We start from the raw sequence: 6,971 nt of genomic DNA, 5'->3' as shown, positions 1-6,971 counted from the left end.
GGGCAGAAAAACTTCCCTGATGTCTACCTACCCCAGGGTGGACATATCCACTCCACACCCCCCAACCCCAATATACAGTCACCAGTTCATATATTCCCCATAGCGCCCTGGGCTTTTTCTTCATGACTCTGTCTTTATTGATTTGTCTGTGTAATCCCGTGGTTAACGTCTGTGTTCTCTCCCACCACAACCTATGCCACTAGGCCGTAAGCATCATGGCGGCTAAGTTCTCTGTTGACTTGCACCATTGAATTCGTGGGTTGTAGCACAATAAATCCTTGTGGAAGGAATGAATGGAGGGAGGCACAGAGGAGTGTGTAACCAAACTAAAAAGCCTGCTACCAGGGATTGGCCTTAAGAATATTCTGTTATGAGGGAAGCCCGGCTGTCCAAAGAACTTCCTCATTTCTACTCTCCCTTGACTGGCGTGGCTGGTCAGGTTATTGTTCTTGTTTTGTGATTCTGTTTTTATGAGTCCCTTCCCCTCCTCTTTTTTTTTTTTTTTTTTTAATTTTCTTCTACTTAAATTACATTTACCTTATTTTCTTTCTTTTTATCATTTGGGCTTTAGCCCCATCTTAATTTTATAGCTTTCCATTTCAAAGTTTTCTTTTTTTTTTTTCATTTCAAAGGTTTCATCTCTATTTCACTGGCCCTTAGTCTTTTTGAAAATTATAAATACTTATTTTATTGGATTTAAAAAAAAAGATGTTGTTTATTTATGAAAGACAGAGAAAGAGAAAGGCAGAGACACAGGCAGAGGGAGAAGCAGGTTCCCTGCGGGGAGCCTGATGAGGGACTTGATCCCAGGGCTCCAGGATCACGCCCTAGGCCGAAGGCAGACGCTCACCCGCTGAGCCACCTAGGTGCCCCTATCTTATTGGATTTTTGTGGACCAATCTTAATTTGGAATATTTGCCTCTAGTCTTAACTCCTTTTCGCCATGCTGCTTTCAGTTTTCTCTATATCCCATTTCAAATCTAATTTTAAAATAGGTATCATTTCTCTTGTAATCTATTTTTAATTTATTTGCTTGTTTTTAATTTGATGGATTAAGGCATAATTTGACTATCTAAGCTATCTTTTTTTTTTTTAAGATTTTATTTATTTGTTCATGAGAGACACACAGAGAGAGGCAGAGACACAGACAGAGGGAGAAGCAGGCTCCACGCAGGGAGCCCGATGTGGGACCCGATCCTGGGTCTCCAGGATCACGCCCTGGGCCGAAGGCAGGCGCTGAGCCACCCAGGGATCCCTAAGCTTGGAGTTTCACCCCATTTGTTCTCACTTCTCTCTTTCTTTCCCTTCATCTCCTTCAACCCCCAGCTTCCCTCATGCGCTGTACCCTACTTGCCCACTTGTATTTGCGGTGACAAGTAAGTTGAAGGTCAGAGGAATATAAGTGGAGGAGCGAGTTTGCTTCATGAACATAGAAGGATGACAGTTTTCCCTTCATCAGCTTCAGACTTGTTAAGGGTGATTCTCCTGAGACCCCCAGTGCAGAAGATTTGGTGAATTCAGTTAATTCTATTAGGGGAACAAGCCTCGTTTTATAGTTGGAATATTTGATTTACAGGAACAGTGTTGCTTATTAATCCCTTACGATCTAGCCCTTAGATGAGGAATTTGGGACAACTATGCCAGCTCCACGCCCAGGAGAAGTTCATCCCTGGAGAGGATTCTCTAGGCAGACCCTCTCTAGGCCTGATCCTGATGAGGTACTGACGATAAATACTAGCAGGCTGTTCCAAAGTGGGGAATCCACAGTGGTGCTTTTGTATCACTTTAAGCCAGCTTGCATGCATCATTCTACCAAGGATGTTTCCCTTCCGTTCTTGGCAGGCTGAGAGGAGGATCTTTCTGGGTTATGGCTGGTCTCAACTCTCTTCCTTGTCCGGAGGGCTAGTAGAAGCTAGAGAGTATGGGTTGAGGGCAGTCTCACAGAGTTTTAACTAAAAGAAGAACACTCATTCCTTTGCTACAGAATTAGTTTAAATTTTAAATCCTGTACCTGATAATTGAGGTCTGCTTGGAGGAATGGATTTCTAGGAGGTAATAGAGAACCCCCTCGCTATCTACTCCTAGGACATGGATCTCTCCACTATTCTAAGGAAAGTCCTTGCACCAGGGATTTAGGCTGAGTTAGTAGGATCTTTTGCCCATCACTCCAGAGGAGAGTTAGATGCCACCGTGGGAGATCGGGATCCCTGAAGGACATCCTGACCGTACAATCACACCCCATCCTCCCTCTCAAATCTGACATTGGGTTCCTTTGTAGGCTCTTTTTCTCAGTGAGATCTGCTCCACTCCACACCTGTTGGGTAGTCTAACTCCTTTCCCACCCAGGTTCAGGAGGAGGAGCACTCACGGTGTAGACCCTCAGGTTCTCACTTTCTGGAGATTCTTAAGAACCTTCCTTTGACCAACTCATCAGCTAGCCCCATTCCAACACCAGTGGTCTGAAACTGCCAAACAATTGAATTTCCTGAAGTGTAAAATGAGGATAATAAGATCTACCTCTTAAGAGTTCTTCTAAGGACTGTATATTTATACAAAGCAGCTGATGTGTCTGGCATATATGAGAGGTGGCTAATAAAAGTTAGCTATTTTTATTATTGGATTTATCTCCTTTCTTTTTAGAAATAGATCTGATTCATCAAATCCATAGATCTATAGCTTCTGGCACAGAAAAATATATTCAACACAATCTAGAAATCTTTCCAGGAGGCCAAGGCCTGTTTCCTACTGAAAATAATTTGTTGGGTTAGTCCTGCATTTTATTCTTTAAAGAATTGAGTTTTAATCCCAGTTTCAGCAAAGAGGAATTACCCTTACTTCCCACTGCTTGAGTCTATGCTGCTATGGTGTACCCATTGGCTGAGACAGTCCAAATGCTATGATGGGACTTTGGTTATAAACATAAAGGCCCTAGAGCACTTTCCATGAGAGAAGTGAGTTAATCCTTGTATCCTTGGGCAGATTTATATAAGACAAAATTAACCCACTGATATTATTTGTTCCATTATATACCACCAATTTCTTCCTCAACCTAAAATCCGTTTGATTGTTACAAAAATCTATAATTTTAGTTTGACAGAATTTTAATAGGGAAGTAGACATTTAGTATTTTAGGGTATGGATTCAATGCATACTTTTATTCTTTTTTGTTTTTTAAAGATTTTGTTTACTTATTCACGAGAGACACAGAGAGAGGTAGAGGGAGAAGAGGGCTCCCTGCAGGGAGCCTGATGTGAGACTCGATCCCAGGACCCCGGGATCACGCCCTGAGCCAAAGGCAGATGCTCAACCACGGAGCCACCCAGGTGTCCCCAATGCATACTTTTAAAGAACAAATCACAGAGACGCCCATAAGCACTTAACCTTGCTCTAAGTCTAAAACCAGTTTAGGTCAATTTGAGCAGAGTAGACCCGGGAAAGAGGTTCCTTTCTAGAGGATCGAGATGGCTTTAGAATTTGGCTATTATTATTTTTTTATTATTTATAGTAAACTTTATTTTCATTGATATTTCATTTGACGTAATTTCAAAGTAGGTCTGTGCTCTAAGATGAACCGAAGAACAGAAATCCTAAAGCTCATGAAAGATTTTTTTCATACTCTTCTGAGTAGGGCATGGGGTTTCAGGGCCTCCAGTGTTTGATACCTAACATTTTACTCCTTGAGACTTTACCTATAGATACAGAAAGAAAAGAGAACATCAACATAGAAGAATCAAACCAGGGTAGCCCGGGTGGCTCAGTGGTTTAGCACCACCTTTGTCCCAGGGCGTGATCCTAGAGACCCGGATCAAGTCCCACGTCGGGCTCCCTGCATGGAGCCTGCTTCTCCCTCTGCCTGTGTCTCTGCCTCTCTCTCTCTCTCTCTCTCTCTCTGTGTGTCTCTCATGAATAAATAAATAAAATCTTAAAAAAAAAAAAAAGTCAAACGGTATGAGAGTAGAGTAAAAAGCTCTTGGGTTATATACCACCATCTTTTTAAGGTTGTTATGATGATGACTGATTTCTTCTCCAGGAAAGTTCAATGTCATTTTGTTTTGTTTTGTTTTAAGCAAAATGTCAAAATATGTGAAAATGCTACACTTGTTTCTCTTAATGCAGTAAAAATAATGGAAGTTTTAAAATTCTTCATGAGTCCAAGCTGGGACATGACTATTACTGATGGAGTCTATTCAACATACTAATTCCAAGCTTGGTGACCATCAGTAAACTGGCACCTGTGATTAAGCCTATAGGCATACATTTTTCAGTGATAGACTCTCATTCCCATAGTGCCAGCTAAGGTTCCAGATGTAGCTAGGAAAACCCAAATGTTCCACGGATCCTGAGACAGCTGATAAGCACCTAGGCCTGCTAAACTACTGAAAATAAGCCCAGCAAGCAATGATAGGACACTACCTGCTTCCCACCAGAAGCAACCAGTACTGCATAGCCAAAGCCAAGTCAACGTAAAGGCCTGAGTGGGCCAGAGTCCTCCTGCATTGTTCTCTTTCACTCTGACCAGACAGAAGAGAACACGAGGCCTGCACCGAACTGCTTTCATTCAGTACCTCTGTGTGCCTTCCAGGACTGCTAGGTAAGATAAGATAATTTAGAGTTAACTATATTTGGAAATATAGATATAACTATATACATAACTGTGTTTGGAAATTGGCGAGTTAGAAGAAATAAATAGAAGAAATAAATTAAAAAAAAAACCCTTCTACAAGGAAGGAGTGTAGGGAAATCAGGAAAGGCTTCCTGATGACATTGGATCCCGATGTCAGGAATGAGAAGGAATTTGTGAAGCACCGTGGGAGAAGAGTGATAAAGGATAGGAGGGTCAGTATAGCTAAGGTGACAGCACACATAAGGCACAGAAAACAAGGACATGCTCACGGCATCTTTGGGGAGGAATGTAGGGACAGGAAGCTGGAAAAGAACCGAAGTGACTTTGTACCCAGGCCACATGTTGCATTGGTAGATCCAGTTGTAACAGATGCCAAGCATGGTTCATTGCATCACACCATAGAAATGTATAATACAAGTCATAAATTTTTTAATTGTTTTCTAAAAACATGTTTTATAGCAGACTTATAGCTTAATAACAAAACAAGTGTTCCTGCATTAGCATTTATACTGGAAGCCCTGAAATAATCAGCTGGAAGGAAATCAGTCTTTTTTTTTTTTTTTTTGGAAATCAGTCTTTATAGAATATTCTTGAACTTTAAATTATTTAAGTTGGTGAAAATCCAAGCATGGTTATAACAGGTGTTATGCCAAGTATAGAGGGTTCTCAAAAGCTCTTTCCCTAGAATTATAGAATGACTTGGTACCAACATCAGCATCCTCGCAGGAGATGAATTTTCCAGGAGATGATGTTACATTCGGAGATATCGATATTACCCGGGTGCCTATTATGATTACGGCGAGCTGCAGACACAATGTCTGTGGCCTGTCATAGAATAGCTCCCCCGTGTGCCAAAGAACCACTTAAAATGCACAAGCGCACTCTTCATGCTAATGGAACAGGCCTCTTTAGTGACTTCCAAAGGGAAGAGAGGAGGGACAGAGGAGAGGGGTCCTTCTGTCCTTCTCCATAGTTCCACAGCAACATAACCAAAGAAGTGAAAGTGGCTTGCTCTCTGGGCACCACCAGGTCAGGAGGGAAGATTCAGGCCATAGCCACTGTTTCTTCTCACTTTTGAATTACGCGGGAAAAGCAGGGGCGAGGAGGTGTGCATTGCACACGCGGCCTGTGGCCGGCCTGGGGGTGAACCCAGCAGCAGGAGGCAGCACTGCGTCCAGCTGTCCAGCCAGTGGCCGCACCTCGTCACCCGACCAGAGGCCAGGGGTGCCAGGCGACCCGAGATGCTGCGAGCAACAGGCTGCCCCTGCTCTCAGCTCTGCTTCCTGGCAGGGAAGTCTCGGAATGAGTCATCTTGGGGCACATTCCTGAACGTTCCAGGGCTATAGATTGACTGTACGACACGTTGTTGCTTTGACTGGCTCTGACCTCAGCAGGAAGGCTGAGTGATCAGACGGAAGGCTTTGGAGAAAGAAAATGGAAGGAAATCAGTCTTGTGCACCTGCTCTGTGCTGGGCGTAGACCGGGAGTCTTCACGTGTGTTAGGGAGGCCACGGGGGGCTGGTTGTGATCCCATGATCACCACCTGCTGGCTCTGTGACCCTGCACAAGCCCTTAACTTCTGGGGACCTCGGTTTCCTCATGCCCACCTCCAAAGGCCGTGTGGGAAGGAAAAGCACACGGCACGTGCTCTGACAAAGTCCGCATTTTTAGTTGTTGTTTTCACTATCGTGGCCATTTCATCCTCAAAGCAGCATCATGACCCATTTCACAGATATGAACACGAAGACTCAGAGAGCTAAGAGGTTTACCTGCGGGATATAACCTTGCTACTATGATTCCGCCCAATCTCATATCAGAATTCGTGTTCCTTATCCCTCTCGATCGCACTGCCTTAGTCAGCTTTGAATAAATGCCTTACAGAAATGGGAAGCTACAAGAGTGGGCTTGTTTGCAAATATCCAGGAGCCATGAGGTGCTCCGGTGTATTAGGGCTCTCCAGGGAAAAAGAACCAATAGGGTGTGTGTATGTACATCCATATGGAGAGAGAGAGAGACCTATCAATCTGTATCTATCTTTCTATCTATCCATCTATTGAGAGAGAGAGAGAGAGTTTAAGAAGTTGGCTCCCACTTAGGGAGGTTGACAAGTCCGAAATCTGCAAGGAAGGCCAGTAGGCTGGCAGGCTGGGGACTGGGGCAGAGCTGTTGCGGCTTAGAATGTGAAGGCAACCTGGAGGCAAAGTTCCTTTACTCAGGCCTCCTTGGCCTTTCTCTTTTAGGGCCTTCAACTGATTGGAGGGTTATCTGCTTCCCTGGAAGTTTACTGATTTTAATATTACTCTCATCCAAAAAAATACCTGCATGTTGACATCTGGACTGGTATTTA

General features: G+C 43.6%; 1 pseudogene; it reads right to left on the bottom strand.

Moving 5' to 3' along the window:
• Positions 1–4,170: 4,170 nt before the first annotated feature.
• On the bottom strand, positions 4,171–4,497 carry LOC144281713 (transmembrane protein 14C pseudogene; annotated as a pseudogene).
• Between the last annotated feature and the right edge of the window lie 2,474 nt (positions 4,498–6,971).

Source organism: Canis aureus, chromosome 13 (assembly GCF_053574225.1).
Source record: "Canis aureus isolate CA01 chromosome 13, VMU_Caureus_v.1.0, whole genome shotgun sequence".
NCBI lineage: Eukaryota > Metazoa > Chordata > Mammalia > Carnivora > Canidae > Canis > Canis aureus.
This window is presented reverse-complemented; position numbering and strand designations above follow the sequence as displayed.